The 25,919-nt window shown below is 33.8% G+C and overlaps 1 protein-coding gene across 2 annotated transcripts in view; it reads right to left on the bottom strand.

Moving 5' to 3' along the window:
• The window catches only part of LOC148273663 (sodium-dependent neutral amino acid transporter B(0)AT3), a 126,089-nt gene extending 116,565 nt beyond the window's left edge, over nucleotides 1–9,524 (bottom strand). Inside the window, exon 1 of one of the 2 annotated variants that reach the window (XM_088238392.1) lies at nucleotides 9,128–9,524. The gene's annotated coding sequence lies outside the window, so the exon portion shown is untranslated. The remainder of the gene's footprint in view (nucleotides 1–9,127) is intronic. The other variant, XM_088238391.1, reaches the window with a different exon arrangement.
• Between the last annotated feature and the right edge of the window lie 16,395 nt (nucleotides 9,525–25,919).

Genomic DNA, 25,919 nt, shown 5'->3' with positions numbered 1-25,919 from the left:
TAAAAAAAACGAAATACATAAATATTATCAAATTTAAATAGGTACAAACAAATCTAATAAATGTCAATCCACTATATTTTTTTACCGTGCCTTACAGATTAAGATAATACCACGCGGCTGGTTTGTTTATTTGGAAACTCTTGTAATAATAAACAGACTTTAAAGAAAAGAAAGAAAGAAAAGCGTCAAAAGCATATCATTGTTTTATGATCATTTTCATTATTCATCCCCAACCGAAGAATTGAGGAAATGTGGATGTTGAAACACAGGCAGAATAATTAATGTTACACAGTGTGTGGCCACATAAACTAGCCAACGACGGATCATACGCCCTGTAAATGCCTGGACAGACATATCCCCTTCTCAAAAATGATTTTCCTTTCTGCTGCAATACCCACATTTTAAACCGAACTGAATGTTCTTTCTAAAATATCTGAAATCTTCGCCATTTTGCATAGCGGCTAAACGTGGCTGGCCATATTGTGAAATGACAAGTGTAAATAATAAATATGACTACACGTCAGGGGTAAATCGTCCATTTAATTCGGTTATGCGCAGCTCACCATTATATTTCCAATTCTCAACTCACTCTTTGATGCGCCTGAACTACTGAGCTCAATAAAATTAAATATCTCAAATAAAAATAAAAAAAATAAAAAAATAAATTTAAAAAATACCACCCTTGAACCTGTAGCAATTGCACAGGAATCTTTAATCAGAGTCATTTAAAAAAAAATATTTCGTTATCCAAGTGACTTGCTCTTCAAAGAATTCAGAGTACTGAGTATTATTCAACAGTATATATTGAGAACGGTAGTGGTTACACACATAAATAGAGACATTTACACAAGCGTCAACCACAACCATAATACAAGATACTCTAATAGGGATCTGATACTAAGTGAAGGGGTCAACACTGTTCTGGCATCGAGACAACACTATTACGTAGGCAAAAAGGTCCATAACCTTTTTCCAGAATCGTGGAAAGACGGGAGTGTTGTCAAGTTAGGGAAGGTGTTGACCTCGCTCTTTCATGACATTGGTCGTAGGGAGTCAGAAAAGTTGATGCATGTCACGGATTGGAGAATCTTACTGGATGTCAAAAATAAAATATAAAAAATGAGGAATAATTAAAAAAATATATATTTATAGATGACAACCATGAAGTTTCGCATAAATAAATTGTATATGTTTTTATGAATGTATGTATGTGTATGCGCATGGGTGTATGTACGTGTGTGTGTATGTACATGTGTATATATGTGTGTATATATATATATATATGTGTGTATATATGTGTATGTCTGTATGTGTATGAATCAAAATGTGTATCCGAATAAGTTTATATTTTGTTTGTCTGTGCTCTGTATAAATTGGTTAACTTTTATAATATATTAAAATGTAATTGCCTAGCTTGGAACGGGATATGTACCCTTGTTAGCTGGGCAAAGTGAACATGGAATTGTATTTTGATAAAGAGTGTAAATAAATAAATAAATAAAAAACCTCAGACAGAACTTACTCTTTCATACCGATATCCATAGAACTAACTACGGTTTTCATTCCCCTATGCCCAGAATTCTTAGGTCTGCCAACAAACATGCCAGTCTTGATTTCTTTGATGGCAAGTTGTCTTCTTTCATTCGATCACTGAATCAAATACAATTATAAACACATCTCTCCCGCTTCCACTCCCACCAAGTCTACTATATACTATTGTGTCTTTCTATTTTCCTTTATAATAATTTTCTTATATAAATATGTCCTTAAAAATGCCCATTGGGCAAATGAATAAATACTTGACTATCTATAATAATGTTTTAAAGTAACTTTATTAACAGAAAAACAAACAAATAATTATTATTTCTTATAAATCATTGCCACCGTTAGTATTTTCCTCCAAAAAATAAATAAAAATACTAATAACGCGCGCCCAGCGCCAGCAGTGAGCTAGGAAATAATCTTAAATCCAGTATGCAATCTAAAACCCAGTTGCGGTCATTTCCTCTTAAAGCAAGCTTGCAGATTACCTACCTAGATTATTTGGAGATTCTCGTTTTGGAAAACAGTATTTCTAACACTGTTTCCCAAGGAGTATTTTTCTTTGAAATTAAACAGTTGGCATATAATCATCATTACTTTCGTCCAGTCATATTGCAGAACATATGGCGCTCGACGTGGCCGTTTTTGGCATTATTAATTTCTAGAATAAATCCTTGAGTTAACATTTCAATCCTAATCTACTGAATATCGTAATCGTAATCCATTGTATGTCTACTGAATTAATTGTAATATTTTTATAAACTGTTGTATATATGTTATAAATTAAAATAATGGCGAATATAGCTACATGATATAACATATCGCAATCGTCGTTTGAGTTGATTTCACAGACGATTGATGTTGTATCACACAAAACCATAGAAAAAGAAACAATTTACATAATATTGCAGTACCCTGCATTAAATTAAGTATTTTAGGACTGAGGGGCATGTATGACAAGATGAATGAATGTGGAAGAAGCGAGGAATATATGCCAGGATAGGCGTGTGTGGCGGTCCATTCTCTCTGCCTACCCCTACGAGGAAATGGCGTGATGGTAGTAGTAGTGGTATATAAGAATTAAGAAAGAGACTACCGGCCTTGTCGGCTAACTTCGGCATTGTAGTTACAGATACTGGACTCGTGCGACAGGGACGATGCTCTACAAAGTCGGCAGTCTCTTTCTTAAGCCCGATGTACATTATTAGCTGCCGGCTTCTATTCTTGTATATTATTATGTACTATGTTGGTACAAATTAACGATCATTTTTCGCTTCTTACCTGTAAACAAAATCACCGTTCGCTACTGCCGCACGTTAGTAGCCCTTTTACAATACGGAGCCGTTTTGTAATATCTATGGCAAGCCAACAGTGTATTCTTGCTAAAAAGACAATCCGGCCGCGAAAAAGAAATAACGTGCCAATTTTTTTTTAAAATCTAGAAATAGGACACACATAAAAATGTATTATTATGTGTGCTCTAAAATTATATATAACCATGTATAATATATTGTTTAACACGTACTCGTATTTTTTTTTCTATTATTCAGGATACATACACTACAATAAAATAAGTTTAAATATTATAATACATTCTAAGGTTATCATTGAAGAAGTTCAGTGGTTTTTTAAAAATATATTAATTTATATACAGGTGCGAAGGTTTTCCCGGTCACTGTTATCAATATGTTTCTTTTTTGGGTGATACCGTGTGTGTTGGATTTGTTCCGACTTTTCGGCTACCATTGCAGGAGCCATCTTTAGGGTAATCTATTTTTTTGTAGAAAAAAGTGTGTGTTTATTTTTATTTTTGCTTAATATGTGTGCCTAATAATGTGTGCCTAAGTAAGATTTACAAATCTAAAATGCATCTCTTAGTTACTACTTTTCTTTTATACTTCACTGTTGTGCTATAAATCTTGTATTATTTTTATATTTATATATATATATAATTCTTCTGTACGTGTGTCACTGAACTCCTTCTAAATGGCTTAACCGATTTACGTGCGGTTTTCAGAGAAATATAGATCTTTGCCCTGTGCGTGATTATTAGATATTAAAATCATCAATCTAATATGTAAAGAAGCATAAATTTTTTATTCATCGATCTACCAGGGTTGCATTCGAGGAGAATGCATTTACAAAAGATGTTGTTTTTTTGTGTATAAAAAAGTTTGTCTTTGAATGTTTGCAAACAGCATTCGTTTTTTGTGGATCTCAATCAGATTGTTTTCTTAAATTCCTTATAATTTCTACTCATTTATTTCTATTCACTGGATTTTTAGTAATACTCAAATAATATTACCTGACATTCAATACATTTTTAAAAATCGTATTCCTACATAAGTGCGCCCTTGTTGGTGAGAAGAGCGGAGTTTGACATTTGCCAAAAGAATTCCATATTTGAAAAATATTTCTTTGATGTTTTAGAATACAACCATAAACAAGTAGGTACCTAGGTTCCTACTTATCAATGAAAAATCTTTTTTCTTTAATCCGGACAGTTTTTGCACGCTTTCACGACACAATCGGACCCGGTAGGTGGCGCTGCGATCTCAATGTCAAATATCACTTAGTATATAATTTAACGAAAATTCGAATTTTTCGAGTTTATGCGTTTTATGAACCAGCTAATAGCAGGCAAGCCAATGTTTGGGCAGAACAACGTCTGTCAAGTCCGCTAGTTAACTATACATAACTTTTTTTGAGTTTAAGCGTAACAATTAACTACGTTTTCTTTCTATTATATTTTACTTTAATTTTGTACAAATTGGCTACGGCCGTTAGTTGTAATAATAAATAAACATCCATGAAAACTTTTATGTTTTAACCTAATTTCACCAGCTTCTTTACCAAGGATGAAGCAATTTGCTAGTTTTCCCCTTCATTCAAGTACCTCATTAACCCTAAAAAAAAAAAGGTTGACCCTTGCTCGTAATACGCAATACATTACAATATGTCGGGTTGACGAATCGCCTCTCAGGTGTCACTTTCTATGGGCTCCCATTCTGTCATTACCCCGAGCGCACAATGCGACATGCGACCCACGGCACGACACGACAGGTCATCCGACCTCGGAACATTAAGATCGCCGACATTTTACGCGACATACGACACTTAATTACACACCGCGTGAGAGGTATTCTCGATAACAAGTTGCGTTACACAACATATGAACGATGACAAAGAAATGGACAATTTTTATACAATTATTTTCACTCTTTATTCGTACATTTTGGAAAGCAGTTATTAAGGGGACAGTAGCTTAATCATAAATAACTATCGACGTCCTAATAAGCGACGTGATAACAATTTCTCACCGTGATTGTTTATCGTATTTGCGATCACAATGCAATATCCTTGAACACCTAATATTAAATGTCAAAATATTTACGTTTCGCGATGTATAATCCTGCTGCCCAATCACATATTTGAATTTCACCGGTGTAAATTTATTAAATATTCCGAAACTTTTTTTTATTTATTTATTATTTATCATGCTATTTATTGCGTTTAGCCGGCGGTTGGCAAGCCAAATGTCAAAAAAAGCAGTCGCCATAATAATTGTAATTTACTCTGTAAGATACTTACTTTGTAAGATACTCCTTACTATTTTACAAATGCGATATATTGTAATAGTTTTTATTGTTAACGGCGATTTTTCACCAGTGAACTGTATTTGTTTACGAAGAAAACAAAAAACAAAAGTCGGGTTGTGGTCCCGTGGCTAGTGTCTCGGACTCACGGATCAAAGCTCCGTGGTTCGAATCCCACAAGAAACTTCGATATTCGCAAAGTTGAGTTTAGGAGAGCCAAAAATGTAAGGCCGTCGGTCGGCAGAGTGCCCGTAATCCTGTTCCAAAACTTCGCGTATTTCTTAGAACATCATTTACGGCTAGTTTTGCCGCAATGACTCAAGAACGGCCAAAGATGTAATCTTGATTTTTTTAGAATTGAAGATAAAGACGTATTACATAAAATAAACCAATGTCTGCAGATAAAAAATATTTTTTTATACCGTTTTAACCACAAACAACTAGATTTGATTTCTTGGCAGCCATTGCTCTAATTTTGACGATTCTTTACAGAATTTGGATTCATTCTATAGAAGTAGATCTCACCAACAAAATGGCGCTAAGAAAATAAAAAAAACTTTATCTCGTTCACCCGGAATCGCGGCAAAAAGAAAGCAACTCGCGAGTTGCGCGGTCACCTTTAGATACAAATATACCTCCTAGTTATTAATGTTTTTTGGAAATTTTAAAGCTTTTTTTGTTCATCAAAAATCCATAAAAAACCTGCAAAAAAGAAAATTGATTTATGTTTATTTTTTCGTCCGCAACCGTCATTCGAATTCCACTCAGTTTTCGGACGTTTAAACTTTTCTGGTCCCGTTAAGAAAATTAGAAATATTTGAATAATTTACTGATTGACAAAATTAAACTTTTTAGATATTACATGAACTAAAGAAGGTGATTCTTATATTATTTTTCTAATTATAAAAAATAATTTGTACCACATATTTATTTGCAAATCAACACAGTCATAGTCACCCTTTCACATCCAAAACCACGATGATCAGTATGAGCAACAAGACATATTGGCACATATCATATCATATCAAAAACAGCAAATGGTTGCTTACTTCTGCAGGGGAGAAACGAGGAGGGGGAGGGGGAGTCTGATACGCCGACACTGCGCGGCCGCGCTCCCTTCACTTCTCCCCTGCAGAAGTAAGCAACCATTTGTTCTTTTAAATATTTAAAAGTTTTCTTTGTTCAAAATATTTTTTTTAACGTGCTAAAATGTCTTCCTGCCCGTACTGATTCTCGTGGTTTCGGATGTGACAGGGTTAGAAGAACACCCTATATATATAAATACACACATGAACATATACGCATACACAAATGCACATACATACGCGTGCATACTATATATAATTAAAATGAAAACTAATAAGTAAAACGATAAAATAAATGTAAATAAAATTTTTGCTCTTGTGACGTCTCTATCGCAATTTTGATATATTTTTTAAAACAGTGTTTTGTTTCGTTGAAAATATCTATTGTGTTCAAATTTTTATCGTAAGACGGGCATGCTCGATGAATGTATTGTATTGAATGTATGAAGGGATGTTGAAAAAAGATGATTGAGTCTAGTTTTCTAAATTTTATTAGTGAAAATAGTTAAGCAGAATCAATTCGTTAGTTAACATTTTATATAAATACACCTGCTCTTAAACAATTCTTCGATCTATAAGAGAACTGATTCCAAAGTGTAGTGAAAGATTTTTCTGAAAAATATGGCAGTTCACAACGGAGTCCTGGTCCCGTCCCTGATGTATGGGAGCGATGTATGGACTTGTAAAAACAGGGATAAAAGTAGGGATGAATGCTGTCGAAATGCGATCTCTCAGGCGAATGTGTGGTAAAACTATGTACGATAGATGCACAGATGTTGAGGCGGCCTCCGTGGTGTAGTGGTCAAGACGCTTGACTCACGCACGGAAGGTTCCGGGTTCGATTCCCGGTGAGAACACAAAAATTAAAATGTGATTTTTCTCAAGCCTGGGTGCTCTGTGATGTAATTCACCACTGTAATTAGGCCTCCTGGCCTGTTGTGGTGCAAAAAAAAAAAAAAAAAAAAATGTAAAAATGTAAAAATCCGTACATTATGTAAGGCTGAGACAAGCATTATCGACAAAATCAAGAAAGGAGCTCTGCGCTGGTTTGGACATGTAGAACGAATGGACAGCGAAAGAACGGCTAGGAATATTTACAATGCGAATGTTGATGGATGCAGAAATAGATAAAGACCGAGAAAGACATGGCATGACCAAATCCAACAAATACTTGAAGATGGACATGTCAAAAGTCAGAATAATCGGCGCGCGTGCATGAGAAGATGTACTATGAATGTAGAGGAAGCGAGATCTGTATGCAAAGATGGAGTGTTGTGGCGTTCTATCCTCTCTACCTACCCTTACGGGGAAACGGCGTAATGGTTTGTATGTTTGTTTGTTTTTTTTTTTTTACTAATAAATTTTCATAAAGAGTACATGTTTTTGTAAAATTCTAAACATATCTACTTTTACACATCTAGTAAATGTTATCACTGTAACTCTCAAAAAAAAAAGAGACTAACTCTTGTTTATATAGATCATAAAACGTAGTACTTTATATGATTGGTAGACATATTATTTATATTTTTATGTATTTCATAATTTTATATTTGTTTTTTATTATATATTATACTATATTATTTATGTTTAAGTAACATGTATTCTTGGCACATATATATACTTTGTATGTATATAATAACGATTTTTAATTTTGTACATTTGATTAGCTGGGCATTTATAACAAGTTTACACACGCATCCTCACACAAAAAAACTCGCACACATGCACTTCTATAAATTAATATCTAACTGAACTGGATTTTTATAATTGTATTTATGTGGAAAACTGATTTGGCTTTATTTTATGTTTTTTTATATAATTTTGTGTATATTTTTTTGTATTGCTGTTGTTTTTCTGAATAAACAAAATAAAATAAAAGCAGTTTTAGTTTTTTTTTTGTTAGGTATTGTTATATTAGTATGGAACTACTTATGCTTTGTAAGATAAAAAATCTCCATCTTAGAACAGGCTGAGCCATATTAGATGGAGACTATCCTAAACAGAGAACACTCCGTTTTCATTTTCTATTTATTCGTTTTATATAGATTCCCTGTTATTAAATATATATACTAATTTTATGCAATAAATTTATAAAATAAATAAAATAATAATAAATAAAGGGTGTTAAAAAAATTATTATTTGTTTTGTAATTCGAATGTTTATTAAATTTGTTTTTAATTTTTTCTCAGTGTGTGCTCAGTTCCTTATTTTACTTCTCACCTCCCCGGCTATTCCTACACAAAAAAATATGTAAATCTTTGCTCCGTTCAGACGTGAAGGAAATACAAACAAAAAAACACACTTTCGCATTTATAATATTAGTATGGATGGATCTGCGATCACTCTTTTGCCTTATAATCAGGGCCCAATGTTAATAATGAGAAAACATTAAAAGTCTATATAGAATAGAATAAGCGCGACACGAAACTAATAATTCGCAAGGCGGATAAATAACCGTACCTATACTAAAATAACTGCCCTTTATTAAGTTCCCTACCACACACACATACAAAGTGACCCTTTTCTTACAACTCAATACAAATCAATACCTAGAATCTAAGTAGGACTACATTATTCGTCTTAAAAACACAACACTAAATAAACATAATACTCAGGCACTTTCGCGATAGTCGCATCACTATTTCAAAAGTAAAATACATTTCAAACTTGACATTTCATACCGTCAAACCTCATCGGCATTTCGCTCATTTTACTCTATGGTGTATATAAAACAGATGCATGCAGTCAGATCGATATCTGTATTTTTCCACTGCATGAAATTGGGGTTGAATAATTAAAATTATCGTGAAATATTGACATATTTACAATTAGATTGAAACATGGCACGCAATAACTGATCAAGTAAAAAGTGTATTTTTTAATACGATGAATAAAGTACTTACCAGTAAGAATCCGTTAGGAAAAAAATATCACGTGGAGTGTAACGCTGTCAACAAATCAATTTAATTCAAAACACCACTGCAAAAAAAACACAAAATTATAGTTATGTAAATTTGAAAAAGCTTGTTTCACCACAAATTGCGTACAGTAAGTAAACAGCGGTAATTAATTAATCAAAGAATTCGCGTAATGAAAACTAAATTACGTTTTAGGCTATGTGCGACGGGAGTGTTCATAAATCTGTGTTTTATTGTTTTTTTCATTTAATTGTCCGTTGTAAATGAGTTAACGTTTGCGATAAGGGTTCGGTGTAGCCGGCCACCGATTGCAAGCTGAATTCGCTACTGAAATACGAATCACGAAATACCTTGCGGCCTGCGAAGTGGTTTGCGTGAAACTGGCGCCGCGCGCATTCTGCGACGCCATCTTGATTACGCGTTCCGAAATAAGCTCGAGTTTGCGCCCGGCGTAGGGTAGGTCCTATTAGATTCTAGTGTCAGCACCATTCGTGTTTGCGATGTGGTCATGAGGATGAATGACAATCCGACGAAACCCTTAGACAATTTATTTTTTGGTGACTTCTATGAAGGCCATCGGAGTTAAGTTTTAAAAAATAATGGTAATAGATATCTTCATATGTATATAAAATTCTTCTGTACGTGTGATGTCACTGAAATTATTCTAAACGGCTCAACCGATTTACGTACGGTTTTCAGTGAAATGTAGATGTTTGCGCTGCACGTGTTAGATTAAAATCTTCAATCGAATCTTTAAAAAAAAAATAGGAAGATAAATAATTTTTTCATCGTCCTACCAGGCGACGAGAATGCAAATACAAAACAAATAGAAGGATGTTGTTTTTTTGTGTTTAAAAAAAGTTTCTTTTTGAATGTTTACATACAACAATTGCTTTTCATGGATCCCAATCAGATTATTTTCTTACATTCATTATAATTCCTTCTCATTTATTTCTTTTTACTGGATTTTTGCTAATACTGAATTAATTTTAACTGACATTCAATACATTTTTGAAAATCGCATTCATGAATAGAGTGCACCCCTGTTGTTAAGAAGAGCCGAGTTTGACATTTGCAAAAAAAATCTATATTTGAAAATGAATTATTTTTAGTTTTGGGATTCAATCATAAACAAGTAACTAGGTATCTGCTTATCAATGAAAAGTCTTTTTCCAATGTAATAGCAGGCAAGCCAACTTTCTGGCAGGATAATGCCTGTCGGGTCTGCTAGTAGATTATTTATTTATTTATTAATTTACACGCCCTACGGGCTTTTACATATATTAGAAATTACATTCAAGTGCAGCAGTGAAACATAAGTATGTAAATTTAGTTCAAATTAAAGATAACATAAGAAAAGCTAAAAGATACAATAAAAAGTCAAAAATCAGGAAATGTACCAACATAGGTATAGGGTACATAGAAAAATATTTAATAAATTTACATATGAAAACATACACACATACATATACATACATATAAGTTTATACATTATTATAGAGATACACGAGAAAAAAAAATAGTAAATAAAGAACAATATTAACCTTTTGAATAAATATTTATATAAAGACAGACGAAATATATCAACTTCACCATACTCGTTACCTAGCCGGTGTAGTCTAGGTATTGGTGATTTATTCATTTTAAATTACATTTGTATACATATTCACTAACATATTATGGCTTTTTAGGCTGCGCCCGTGTTAAGCCATAATAATTATCAACAACAAAATATAAAGTATTTAAAAATATTTAATAATTTCATAAGATACACCATTTATATTTTTTAAAAACAATCAAAATACAAGATATTTTGTTACATGAAGGTAAGATCATCGGTCTAACGCTTCATGTGCCAGCTCAGAGACTATAAAATGTTAAGTAAAAAAAAAAAAAAAATTAGTTAAAAGTTATCATTATACGTGTACACATTTTAACATGAATAAAATTAAAAGTCTTCTCAGGAAAAAATCTTGAAAAATCACTTTATTTGGAGCTCTTGACTGTATACAGCCCCTTAAATCAGCCTAAGTAATATCTATTATTTTTTTAATGTTAACCATTTTAAAATTTCAAATCATTACAAGTCATACCATACACCTAATATTGGGCACCTATTCTAAAAACTTAATAGTTTGCCGTTTTGTGCCCTATTGAGGTGCCACGATTCGAATCCGTTTAGGAGAAAAAGTGCTTTGCGTGCATTGTATGCCTAGGCGACATTTAGTTTTTACCAAGTAAACGTCTGACTCCAATTACGGTCCAAATAAATGCGAAGAAATACTAAGATAATTCTGTACAACACTTTTTTAAATTTGTTACAACAGAGAGGGAAAACGTTTTTGAGAAGGGAATATGAGAGTCCAGGCATTTACAGGGCTTGCGATCTGTCATTGGCTGGTTAAAGTGGCCACTTAAGACACTGTGTAACATTCAGCATTCTGCCTATGTTTGAACATCCACATTTCAACTCTTCCAACTCCTTGGGGAGAAAATCTAGTCAGTATGCAAGCATTTGGACATTATCAAAACATTGTTGAATCAACTACCTGGTAAAAAAAAAAGTATAAAAAAAATGGAAAATTGTTTTCAGGCATTGCCTAGTAGGTGAATTGGTTCAGTCGGATGAATCTCACCCCCATGGTAAAGGTTTCAGCTCTTTTACTTCACAAAAGTCATCAGATGGAAGAGTTGAGGAAATGTGGATGTTCAAACATAGGAAGAATGGTGAATGTTACACATTGTGCTGTGGTTGAATCGGGTTGAAATGGTCCTGTGGCTAGTGTCTCGGACTCACGGACCAAAGGTCCGTGGTTGGAATCCCACCATACCCCAACTTGATTCCCATTTTCTAATAGTGAGTTATTTACAACTCGTTAAAAATGCCCCTCAAAATTAAATATTTGGGTAAATAGAGATGATTGTGCAAAATTACAACAAGATTTACATGCATTATCGAATTACTGTGTTGAAAACAAACTTTTTATCAATGTGTCTAAATGTTACAAAATATCTTTCACTCGTAATAAAAATAAAATAAAATATGACTACATGATAAATGAAAATGCAATTAGAGAAGTAAACGAAATACGTGACTTAGGAATTATTTTGGACTCAAACTTAAATTACAATAGTCATATAGAAACTATAATTAACAAGGCATACAAAATGACTGGATTTATCATGCGGCTGTGTAAATCTTTTAAAAAATTAGGTTAATTTATATTGCTTTACATAACATACGTACGCCCCCATCTTGAATATTGCACTGCTATCTGGTCTCCTGTTTATAAATTAAATATTAAAAGAATCGAGTGTTCAAAAAAAAAATTCCTGAAAAAACTAGAATACAAATTTCATTTGCATTTTCCAAATTATTTAGCTTCATTAAAATTTTATAACCTTGATTCATTAGCACACAGAAGAGATATGTTTGATCAGATCCTGCTTTATAAAATTGTCAATAATAAATTCGATTCCCCGGAACTCATTAATCTACTTGCTTACCGTGTCCCCTCCAGGCCAACTAGACTCTCTGATATTTTCTATATTCGTAAATTTAAAACTAATCATCGGAAACATTCTACGATCCCTCGTATATGTGAAACATTTAACAAAAAAATTAATAGTCTTGATATAATTAACACTCCATACAATATGTACAGAAGAGAATTAATATGCTTGATTCATGCTCTTCATTCATAATTCATTTAATCATTAAATCAAATACAATTTTCCACTCTCACTTTCCTTCAATCGTCCTTTACCACTCCTTATCAATTTCCTTATTTTCCTTTCCACTATCTCCTTGTTTTGTCCATATTTATCTTATTTTAATATATAGTATATTTATTATTTATATAGTTTGAATTTCAAGCCGTCGTCGCTTTATTACAGTATTATTTAGTGAATACATATAATTGGATAGCAGGCAAGTGTCTAGATTCCCATATTCCCTTCTCAAAAATGATTTCCCTCTCTGTTGCAACAAATTTAAATATGAACAACTATTTATGGAAAAAATCCAGCCAGTCTGCAAGCATTTGGATATACTCAAAACATCGTTGTACAACACTGATCAAACCAATCCTGACATAATACCTCCGAAACCTTACCTACTGTAAATACTTAACTATTTTGTTTTAATTTCTTAAGATGATATGTATATTATACATAGATCAATAAATTCAATTTCGCCAGGTTATTGCCAAGCCAAACTCCCAAAAACTCCCAAAAATGAACTGTTTAGCAAGTTAGTTGTAAATTATTTATGTTTTCCGTCCCCTGTTAAGATCTTCTTATCTCCAAAATATGTTAGAAATAGTATAAAAGCTGTAAACGTTGTAAACAATTCACCAGTCTTGAAGATGCCTACTTAGGCGAAAGCGCTCGTTGGTCAAAATAATAAAAAAGTTAAACTAAACCAAGAAGTTTCATTAATAATTTTATTTATAATTTTATCAAAATCATTAACTTTGGAGTTTTATCTTTCCGAGGCGGGATCTGGAGCGTGCGGCCGCGGTCTCAATTTGGAACTAACACTGTATTCCTTCACTGTCATACTGGGAAATTAGAAAAAGGTGATTGTGCCGAGCATGTGTATTTGATTAATCACAAATTGACAATACTGCAGTGAGGGGTACAATGAAAGCTTTTAAAGTTTCTTTGTTTTGTTATTTCCGCGGTTTGATTGTAAGAAATATTACATTTTTCGCTTAATAAGTTAGTTCAGTTTCGAATATATAAACAGTTTCGAGAAAGGGGTGGATGCTTTCATTATAGAGTTTTATCAAGAAATAGCGACAAAAAACATCAATATTATTAACTATCGACGTGCTTAAAAACATGCTGAGCGTTTGAGAGATCACAATGAACAATAATGAACATGCTTAAGTTTTTGCAGTCATAAGTCACACTCGTGTCGGTTTGTTTTTTGTTTTCCTCGTAAATGCTTCATTGGCGTAAAATAGTTCATTGGCGAAAAATCGGCGTTTACTCTAAAAAATAATACAAAATATTGCATTTGCAAAATAGTAAGGAGTAACTAATGCAAAAAGTGAAAATCAAATTTTAATTAAAAGTTATGGCTACTGCTTTTTTTGACATTTTGCTTGCCAACCGCCGCGCCAGCTAAATGCAATAAATAGCATAAAAAAATAAAAATAGCAGTTTTGGAATATTTTCTATATTCCTATTCCTATATGTCCTGCAATATGACGCATGAAAGTAATTATGGTCTTATATCAAAAGTACCATCTCAAAGAAAAATAGTCCTTAAGAAACAGTGCTTGAAATAGTGTTTTCCAAATCAAGAATCTTCAAATAATTTGTGTAATCTGCAAGTTTAATCTAGGAGAAAAACCCGCACTGGGCTTAAGACCTTCAAAATATAGTATACTTATTTATATGAAAAAATAAGCTGGAATAATCGGCGCTGGGCGCGCTTTATTAATATTTATATTACACCGTATACATACGGTGGAAATGATTAAAAATAAATTGTAATTATTTATTTGTTTTTCTGTAAATAAAGTTACAATAAAACATTATTATGGTTAGTCAAATATAATGGTAAGCTGCGCATAATCGCTTCTATACACGGTTCGCCCCTGCATTACACATCCCTTTTAGTTGTGCCATAATGTCCCACTGTGGGGTAATCGTCTTGACCACTATACCACGGCGGCCTCCGTGGTATAGTGGTCAAGACGCTTGACTCACACACGGAAGGTTCCGGGTTCGATTCCCGGTGAGAACACAAAAATTAAAATGTGATTTTTCTCAAGCCTGGGTACTCTGTGATGTAATTCACCACTGTAATTAGGCCTCCTGGCCTGTTGTGGTGCAAAAAAAAAAAAAAAAAATATCGCATTACGAATCACGACTGTTTTTCTTTCTTCAATTATAAAAAAATATACATAATTTGTTTTTACTGTTTGATGGTTAGTCGTGCTTAATTAATAAACCAACCATTTTATGGTATTTGGGTTTTAATAAAAAAAAATCTACGTACGAAAAATCCCATTCCTTTTTTTTGTTGCCATATTACCCCGACTTACTATAAAAGAAGATGAAGTTTAAATTTATTTCAACAGAGAGGGAAAAATTTTTGAGAAGGGAATATGGAAGTCTAGGCATTTACAGGGCTTATGACCTGTCATTGGCTGGTTTAAGTGGCCACATTACACACTGTGTAACATTCACCATTCTGCCTATGTTTGAACATCCACATTTCCTCAACTCTTCCATCTGTTGACTTTTGTGAAGAAGGTCATAAGCCCTGTAAATGCCTAGACTTCCATATTCCCTTCTCAAAAAATTTTCCCTCTCTGTTGAAATAAATTTAAATATGAACAACTCCCTAGGGAGGAAATCCAGCCAGTCTGCAAGCATTTGGACATAATCAAACATTGTTGAAGATGAAGTTACTTGTAATAAAAACCGGTGGGTACTAGGGATTCATTTTTATAGAACGCCCTCGAGATACATATACAATCTTCTTTGATTCGTAGTGACAGATAAATACTTGACAAGAATAATTAAGAGTCGTAATGTCTGACCGAATCGGCGCAATAGGCAATTAGCTTACTCATCAATTAATCCCTTACATTACGCGTGCTACTGGGTCAATAAAACCGGACTTAGCGTTGCGCTGCCGCTCAGATTTAAATAACACCCTCTATCCTATACAAATGTGAAACTACACAAGCTCATATACAATCTGACTTTTCTCCATTCAACGTATTCCTATATTTTCATTTTCCCTGGATAATGACACTAGAGCGGTGATTTTTGTGCAAACTATGGATATTTACCATTGGCGTGTTTTTTGATAAAAAATCGTTTACTATGGGAATAAGGACCACTCAAAAACCCTTAAAAGCGCCCAGTTTTATATATTTATCTATATATTTTATTTATTTATTTATATATCAAGGCATGAACACTTGAGCAATTTACTACTATGCTCTATTTTTTATAAATTTATTGATATTGTTTTAACTTTGCTGGAATTCCACTCGTCCATGCGCTTTGTAGCTGCACGATGATTGGTTATCTAGCTTTCATATATCAACTTTAAAAATACCTAAATTTTGTAAAACGGGTCTAGAATTCCAATCGTCTATGCGCTTAGTAGCTGCAAGACGTGTTGTAATCTAACTCCGTTTTATTATTCATATTTTTTTTTTTAAATATCATTAATACACTAAATTTATTTGTCAATTTTTAAAATGTGTAAATGGGGGCTAAATTTCTAACTGTCTATGCGCTCTGTAGCTGCAAGACGTCCGGTAATCTAGCTCCTATCTGTTATATTTTTTTATTAATCTTATTTAAATACGAGGAACTAGAATCCCAACCGTCCATGCGCTCTGTAGCTGCAAGACGTACTGGGATATTTATTAATTGTACAGCGCCCTTGAGGTGATTTTCACAAAAATGGCGCTATATAAATTATCCAACCATATCAACGGTTCAAAGAACCTTTTACAATAAAAAGTTTTACAGAAATAATCACAGCAGTGAACAATTCATTATGTAATATACAATATGAAATATAACTATATAATTCAACTAAATAATTCAAACCAAACAAATTAGTATTTTTTTATTTTTTTTTTAATTTAAAACTGCAAAAAAGTAAAAAAGAAACATACAAATATAAGATGACAAATAAAAGATAACAAATTGAAGTGAGAAAACCTTATGTTCTAAATATAAATATAGCAAATTAAAATAAAGAATAATTTAACATAAACATAAAGTGACTAGTATTTAGCTAGGTTATAATGAAAACGAAAAATAATGCTTCAATAAGATTTTATAAATAATGCGTTTTTTGGATCAATGTGAAAGCTTAAATAATCTTAATAACACCTTTATATTATCAGTTGGTTGGAATTTGGCAATGAATCCACAAATGTGCAATTTATATATAAAGAAATAAACAAAAATACGTATCCAAAAAAACACAGTTAAATTTATTAATTTATTTTTAAACAATTCATTCCTTTTCTAAAAAATAACGAGTGAGATTACATTTTAATGCATTTAGAGAGTTTGTTTTAAAAATATCAAATATTTTTTCGAACTTATATCCATACCTATGTATTCTGGATATAGGTAAATGCATTTCGACGTTGGTACGAGAATTGTTACAATAAAATGATTCTGTACTTCTAGTGCACCTACCAGGCATTCGAATTTGAATTAGTTCAAGTAAAGCAGGGCTGTCAATTATTGATATCATTATTATTTTCATTTATCTCCCGTCTTCGAACGTACAATATAATGTGATTTGTTTTAAAAACGTAAAAGGTACTGACACAGAAAGTGTTTCTGATACTCGACGTGGCTGGTGTCGCGGACTCGCGGATCAAAGGTCCGGGGTTCGCATCCCGCTCTACCACAATTCGGTTCTCATTTGCTAATAGTCAGTTGTAACTATGGATGTAAAATTGCGTAATTTTACCAAAAAGCGCGGTAAAATACCGTAATTTACGGTATTTTACGGTAATTCTCGGTAAAAAACGAATATGACGAACTAATTTTTATTTTTCGACGATATAACAAATACGAGTAGGTTTGTTTTAGGACACGTTACATGACAGTGAAAACCAGGTTTAATCCACCGAGCGGTTGTCGAGATTTATTATACCTAAGTATGGGACGTTCAAGGTCATTCGGTATGTAATTTTTTCCCTTTTTTTAATAAAAAAGGTTATGATGTTTTGAAACTAAACAAGATCGGTGGACATAGGGCCCTTAGTAAAATCTTAAGTTTGTGACCTTGAACGACCACCGCTCATGTCGCTATTTTGAAAAAATGGTGCTTAAAATCAGTTTTGGTGTATAATTACGCCTCTGTTGATTTTATAGAAAAAAATGTACGAAATGCTAAGAAAATAAAATTTACTTTTTTTTTTAAATAAAAAAAAGAAATATTTGCATTCTCATGATTTACCCAAATATTTAATTTTGAGGGCCATTTTCAACTCACTATTAGAAAATGGGAATTAAGTTGGGGTACAGTAGGATTCGAACCACGGACCTTTGGTCCGTGAGTCCGAGACACTAGCCACAGGCCCACAACCCGATTTAAAAATCACTTAAAAATCGTGATATTTTTTTTTTCTTTGTACAATACTTTCCAAGATACACGTTTGAAAATCAAATACATTTTATCAAAATAGCGGAAAAGTGGTATTTGCACTAACTTTTTACTAATTATTTGATAGTTAACCAACCTCATCTTCGTCGTTATCATTCTAAGTCCGATACATAATTGGAGCATATGGTGTTCACAAAGATTCTCCTGACATCTCGGTCGACTGCCAGCTCCTGTCAGGACAAGTCAGGTTCGCATCTCGTAGTCCTGATATGAACTACAAACTAAATTAACAGCGGACGTCTAGGACGTCGAGAACCTGATGCCTTGTAAAGCAGGCAAACCTAAAGTAGCATTATGTAATATAACATTATTTTTATACAATAATGTACCTACACTGTTTGAAGCATTTGTAATTCACATGTCCACCATATCTTTCTCGGTCTTCCTCGATTTCTGCATCCTAGTCTAAGAATTTACAAGGGAGCCAAGCGATGTGACAAAGACAGCCATCTTACTGATCTTGCGCTCGCTGTCAAGATGGCCGCCGCGCCAGCGGACTGTAGTAATGAAGCACGCGCATTGTTGCTCTAAGGACTAGGATATGAATAAATGACTCACACCGTTGTTATTTCGTGGTGTCTAAGGTCTAGGACAAACCAATTACTCTAGATAAAGGTCTTTAATTTGTTTTTCCCAATTAACGGGAATCAAAAATATTTGGCAATTGATCATAATTGTGCCGTGTCGTATTGCAAATTTTGCGTGTCTTTGAAATTTTATTTTCTTTATTTATCTAAAAAACAGAATAAAATAAACACAAACAGAAAAAAGCCCACATAGACCCAAGATGCCCAAAATATCTCTATAAATGGTTCAAAGTAATATATTTATTTTTATACGAATATTAGAGGAAAATATATACAAAAGATTTAACATTTATTAACATTGATAATAAAGCATTTAATTCCGTGGATGAAATCAAACATCTTGAAGTATGCTTACATAGAAAATCCATTCACATTCCCAATAAGTAAAAAAATTAAATTATGTAGATACTAGGAATAATTTTGTACTTGGTCTGTAAATAAGACCCTACATGTCGTTTTTTTATATTATTATTGTGGATAATGTATACTGCGCCATTTTCGTAATGTAATCCCTCAAGGGTGCTTTACAAAGTGATTCATAAAAAGGTTTTTTTTTATGAATAATTTATACACCGCATCCGAGATCCTAATTAGCCAAGGCTTTGGAACATACTCATTAAGGCCCGCAGGGCTGATTACATGCGGCCCGATGAGCCAAATTAACTAGCATGTAAGCATGTGCAGAAAAAGCTGACTGTTATTATTTTAAATTACAGATTCTTCGCGGTTCAATGCTAATCGCTTACTAATCGAACTTTTTGTGTGGATATTTATTATATATTATAGTAGCATTATGCTGAGTGAAAAAATCTTCTTTATCGCATTTAGATTGCTCAGAACAAAAAAATGTGAGGCCCAAAAGGGTGATATTTCAAGGTGCTCAAGATCCTAAACAACCGAGGTCCGAGGCCGATCAACTGAGGCCCGTAGGGCCGTAAAACCAGTCCTGGAGGGCTGATTACATGAAGCCCGAAGGGCCGGATTTTTGGTGTAGATATAAATACGAGTATTCACGCTGTAAAATTTATCCATAATATTATTCACCATAATTCATTTGACAGATATCCACACTGTAGTTAAAAGTATCACGCGCCATTGTTCTTGAACTTTGCAACAATGGTGATTGGACTCATAAAGGTAATAAACCAAAATCAGTGATCGAACATCGCATTTCCAAGACAAACAAAAACGATTTTTTCCGAGTACTATATACTTGTTTTACCATATATACGTGTTTTACCATTCTTTCGTCGTCCATTCGTTCTACGTGACCAAACCATCTCAGAGACCCTTTCTTAATCAATTATACTTGATTCAGATTTACACTCTCGCCTGATTTCATCATTCGTAACCCTGTCATACATTGATTTCCCACATATTCGTCTAAGAGATTGCATTTCAACCACGTTCACTCGGCTTTCATCCTTCCTCTGTCAGTTCCATGTTTCACTTCCATACATAAGTGTTGGGACTAAAACTTGAGTAGAAAAGTATTAGAAAGGTAGTAGTAGAAAAATAGGAAAAATAGCGCTTGAAAAAAATTTGCTATTAGATGAGAGTACTTACAAACGGATTGTTTTAATTAAAAAATAATCAAATATTTGTCTCCCGAGAAACTGGTATTCAGCCATTGATGAATCGGACCTAGTCAACTTCCTTTGTACGCACCGTACTACTTTAATTAACCACTGTAAATAAGGCGTGTACCAGGAGAATAAATTTTAAATTGCTGCAATAAAAATATTAAATACTGAAGTGTAATTCCGCGGTAACTCGCGTCACATTTAATCCATTTTATCTACATAATGTAAAAAAAACTGAATTATCACAGTCCATTGAACATCGATCAAGGAAACATTTTCGGAACAGCAATAATTCAATTCGGTAAACAAACATTTTAAAAATATTTATTTCGCTTTGGTATCGCACGTTACATTGTGTATGCAATGCTAAATCTGTTATAATTGAATAAGTAAGAAAAAAAAATGGAGCAGCGAAAATTTTAAGGGATTCTTGCCTATTTCAATAACGATATAAATAAATCGTGTATGTATATATGTATACCGAAAAAAATAGAAAAATTCAAAGTAACTCACGTTACATTATTTTATCAGTCATAATTTGTATGGATACTACCATTGAACTTTAGTCATTTCAAAACTATATTAACGCTTAGATTTAACTATTACTGAAGATCGACGAAATTGTTACATATGAAAAATAGATTTGATTAATTATCCAGTTCTAAAACTTAAAAATTGATGTTTTAATTTTTTTTAAATGTGTTTTTTTTTTGTTTTTTGCACAACAGGCCAGTTTGTCCAATTTCAGAATACCCAGGCTTGAGAAAAATCACTTTTTTTGTTTTCTTACCGGGAATCAAACCCCAACCTTCCGTGTATTAGTCAAGCGTTTTAGCCATATATCCAAATTTAGTAAATGAGGTCTAGAATTCCAACCGTCCATGCGCTCAGTAGCTGCAAGACTGGTTGTTATCTAACTATTTTTATAAATTGGTTTTTTTATATATTTTTTTTGAATTTCACTAAATCTTCAAATAAAAAATGTAAATAGGGGCAAGATTTCTTATTGTCTATGCGCTCTGTAGCTGCAAGACGTGCTGTAATCTAGCTCCTGTATATCATAATTGGAGACGAGGAACAAGAATCCCAACCGTCCATGCGCTCTGTAGCTGCAAGACGCGGTGGGATATTTATTTATTCTACAGCGCCCTTGAAGTGATTTTCACAAAAACGGCGCTATTTAAATTATCCAATTAAATATGAATATATCTGATCTGTTTTACATAAATAATAAATCAATATTTCTGTAGCTTGGATCTATAAGAGCCAATGTTGCAAATCGTAATATTTTATCCATTTCGTTACTTTATCTGTCGACATTGATAAGAAATATTAGTAAAAAACATAAGCACACATGTGGGTGTATAAAAGAGCTCAACAGTTTTTTTTATTGAAATCGACCCTCTACAAAATGGTGGTAAGAAAAATATGAAATCCGACGTTGGCCCTTTTAGATCCAAGCCACAGATTTATTCTGGCACAAAAAAGCTAACTAAGGCGATGCCAAGTTAGTTCAAATCCAATCCCTGGTATGCAGCTTGCTTCTCGAGTACCTCTAGGATCCTTGGACTTATCCTTATCATCTTGGTAGGCCTTGCGGGGAAGTTGAAGACAGTCAGTGGCCATTGTACGCACCGTACTACAATTTAATTCACTGTATATAAGGTGGGTACAAGGGTATTGACATTGAATTCAATGTAAGCTCCAACATCAATTCTTGGGTTCTTTGGAGAGGTTTTTTCTTAATTTCAGTTTGAAATCAGGCTGTGAAACGTATAAATTATTTGAATACATTCTATGTTTTTGACACCTAAAATTATGAATGTTTTTTCCCACTTTTTTTACAAAGTAGAAGCTTTCACGTGAAGACAAGAGAATATTGTCTCATCACAGCGTCAGACCTATTATTCTAGCATGCAGACCAAGACGCTGTTCTAGCAGGCTATCTGCGCAGGACAATATATTACCCCTACTACCGCGCAATAACAGGACAATAGAAAAAAAACCACTATCTTCTTGCGTGTCGCACCCGCGCATCAAAACATATTTTTCGCGAACTCGGTCGTAACCCACGTCATCGTGTTTTCGTAATTTTCGCAACGTTCCGCGTGTAACTACGGTCAAATCGTTGTATTTACCCACTGTGCTGTCCTGTGGGGTCAAAACGAGCTAGGACAGAACAGTGATACCCTGTCTTTTGTAGTGTTCTCGTGTGAACCCAGCGTAAAATAATAGTCCAAGAAGGCTGCCTTGCGGATCTCCGGTGGTGATAATGAAAAAATACAGATTATCTGGATACATACAACTTAAATTCAGTTACTACAAACTTACTAAGTGCTTAAAACAAGAAACGTTTTCGTCTTATAAAATCGCTTACTTTAAATAATCATAAATTTAAACCTTGGGTAATTCGGTTCTCCCCCAAAGATTCTTCAGTAAGTGTTCTTCGGGATATTATTCCAGTTAGATTCCCATGTGAAGAGTGAAAATAAACCAACCCTGAGTACATTTTTCACCGTACTACATTTCGAATACCATGTAGGCCGGTAATAAGGTACTTAGGATCAATATTTTTCAATATCGACATCTTTTCAAATCCATCTTTCTTGTCATCTATATCATGGCAGAAGTGGTATGATTGCAGTTATCTTGAAGACTGAATAAGTATCAAACAACCCCGAGTACATTTTTCACCGTACTACAATTCTGAAATCATGTAGGCCGGTGATAAGGTACTCGGAAATCGATGATTTTCTCCTGTAGAATGAAGATATAGTACAATTGGAGGAAATAATGTAGTCTTGTTAGAATCTTGTTCCGGGTTCGCGTTTCGTAGCTTCTGATTTTAATCCATCAAACCCTGAGTACATCTTCACCGTACTAGAATTCTAAAACCATCTAGGCCGGTGTGTACTCAGGGCTCGACAGATTTAAACTGTGACTGTAGATAATCTGATGAAATACTGTATTGCTGGATTTCTTGCAGTATGTTGAAAAAAATTGTATCAGTGACGTCTATTTCGCTATTTGCTGATAAATTTGATCCAATCCATGGTAGCCTCCTTAGCTGAAGAATTGAATCCCCCAAATACTGAGTACATATTGTACTACATAAATCTAATAGCATTGTTAAGGACAATATTTACCCAGTATTCGGAAAACTCGTCGGAAGAATCCACGAACAAATCATCTGAAAGCAGTTGTAGATACAAAGAAAATGAAGCAATTAATAACTGTAGAAATATAGAAAAATTTTAGATGCGGTGTCCTGGCTTTTTTGTTTTTAGATTGCCCTACACCCCCCAGTACTACATATTCCAAATTTAAATGTCAGCACCAGGAGTATTTAGGTAACCAAAAAACAACACTTCCAACACTCACCTCTTCCACAAGACATATTGTGCAAGGTTAGTATGGGCCAATTATGGGCGAACTTCTTGTTGAAATTCTAAAAATTTGGTTTGACCCGGGTGCCGTGTCACATCTAGGAATACTATGAGTGAAGCCATCGCTGGATTTTCTGGAGTACCAAGTGTTCAGTAATCGGTTCCAAGCATTCAAAATATTTTTTTCGTAGTGCCACGTTTCTTTGTTCTCGGTTTCTTGCTAGATTTATGGGTGACTCCAGATGAGTCCAAATGCTGTCTTGGAACTGTAACTCAAAATCGTAACAATGCAATCATTGTTTTTTCCAGGGATTGATTGAATCTTTAATCTAACCGGTCATGATTCTTGTCACCTAATGTTTTCACCTCTAACACTGGAGTAGGCAATAGACTGTTGTCCTACAAAAAAAATAAAAGGGGAAAATAACATGGTAGACTCACGGCCTAAAGCACCTCTACAATTACATATTTCATATTCAAATCTGTAATTAACAACTAGCCAGATTTGTCAGTACTACACTTTTAAAGGTACATTATAAATAAATCGAGTAATCCTTAGAAATGTTTCAATCTTCATCGGGCACTTTAAATCTCATATCAGCTTCAAGATGTTTTCTTCCTGAGAAATCTTCGCTCCGGGTCGTTTTTCTTAATTTTTTCATGATTAGTTGAAAAAATCAAAGTTTTCTTGATCAGTTGGTCTAGCGATTTCCCAGTATTGTCCGTACTACAGTATAAAATTATGCACTACCGAAAATAGTGGGAGATCGCCAAATCAACGATTACTTCAGATGCAGTTGCTGGATAAAATTATTGTGGTTGAAAATACAGAAATTGAATTGAATTTGCTTGTTAGACAAGTCCAGCTATACCTGCTGAAAAAAGGCAGGTACTAGGCACAAAATAAATAACAAATAAAAATTTAAAATAATGTTGTCTTTACATGCAATTTATTTATATTTTACACATGTTTTATTGTAATTAGACAAGCCATATATAATTTCATTAGCGTGACGATTCTCGAACGTGGTTTTAGTTCTGCAAATGTCCAGCACAGTCCCGTACTGCATGTTTAAATAATAAATGCTGAACGGAATGTACCGTCATTCGAATGAACTAAAATCTACTCGTAGGTCAGCATTAGATTCATCATCACCATAATGCTATGTCCACTCCCTAGTTTGAGCGTATAGTGTCCCGTAGTACCGACATGAACATTCCGTAATATATATTCTCGCCAGTTTCGATGACTTGGTTTGACAGTCAGAGGATTTTGGACATCTAAGCACCAAGTATTATACAGTACATGGGTTTTCGATAAAGATTGGATTAAGGTAGAGGACAACTCGTACTCCGACGCAGCCCTAACACTACCTAGGTTTGAAGATGGTGCTTTCACCGTAACTGGTAGATCGTAATTTGTACGGACTTGAAGAGCGCTATTTTTTACGAAATTACGATAGGACTAACCTAATATTAAATATTACAAAACAGGGGAATTCTGCGGTGCCTACTGCAAGGAAAAATTGCTCGCTGTTGAACGAGAAGCTGCCCGGCATTTTTTTTGAAGAGATTTTGATTATGAGTGATATTTAACGAATGTATTCCAGGTTAACTAATAACTGAACAACTGTGGGCGGCTTCTGGATACGGCTCTACCCAATGTAGGGTGTACCGCTTTACCCACCGTTAAACTACTGGGAGTTTTACTCAATTCTGACCTTTCTCTTGACGTTCAAATAATTAGAACGATAAGTTCATGCTTCTACCAGCTGAAACAAATTAAATGCATACACAAAAATTTGCCGGTTGATGCTGCCCGTCAATTAATAAATGCGTTTGTAGTGTCTAGAGTCGATTATTGTAATGGTATCTATGCAGGTCTACCAATGAACAAAATGACTCGCCTACAATCTGTATTGAATGCCGCAGCGAGACTTATTTTCGGAATCTCTAAGTTCAGTCCACTACTTCGGGAACTACACTGGCTACGTTTTCCACAGAGGGTCGAATACAAACTCTGTTGGCTTATGTATAAGTCACTGCACA

Source organism: Micrasema longulum, unplaced genomic scaffold (assembly GCF_059751315.1).
Source record: "Micrasema longulum isolate JH-2025_06_02 unplaced genomic scaffold, ASM5975131v1 h1tg001880l, whole genome shotgun sequence".
Classification (NCBI taxonomy): Eukaryota; Metazoa; Arthropoda; class Insecta; order Trichoptera; family Brachycentridae; genus Micrasema; species Micrasema longulum.
Note: the sequence above shows the minus strand (reverse complement) of the source record. Positions and strands in the feature narration are given on the sequence as shown.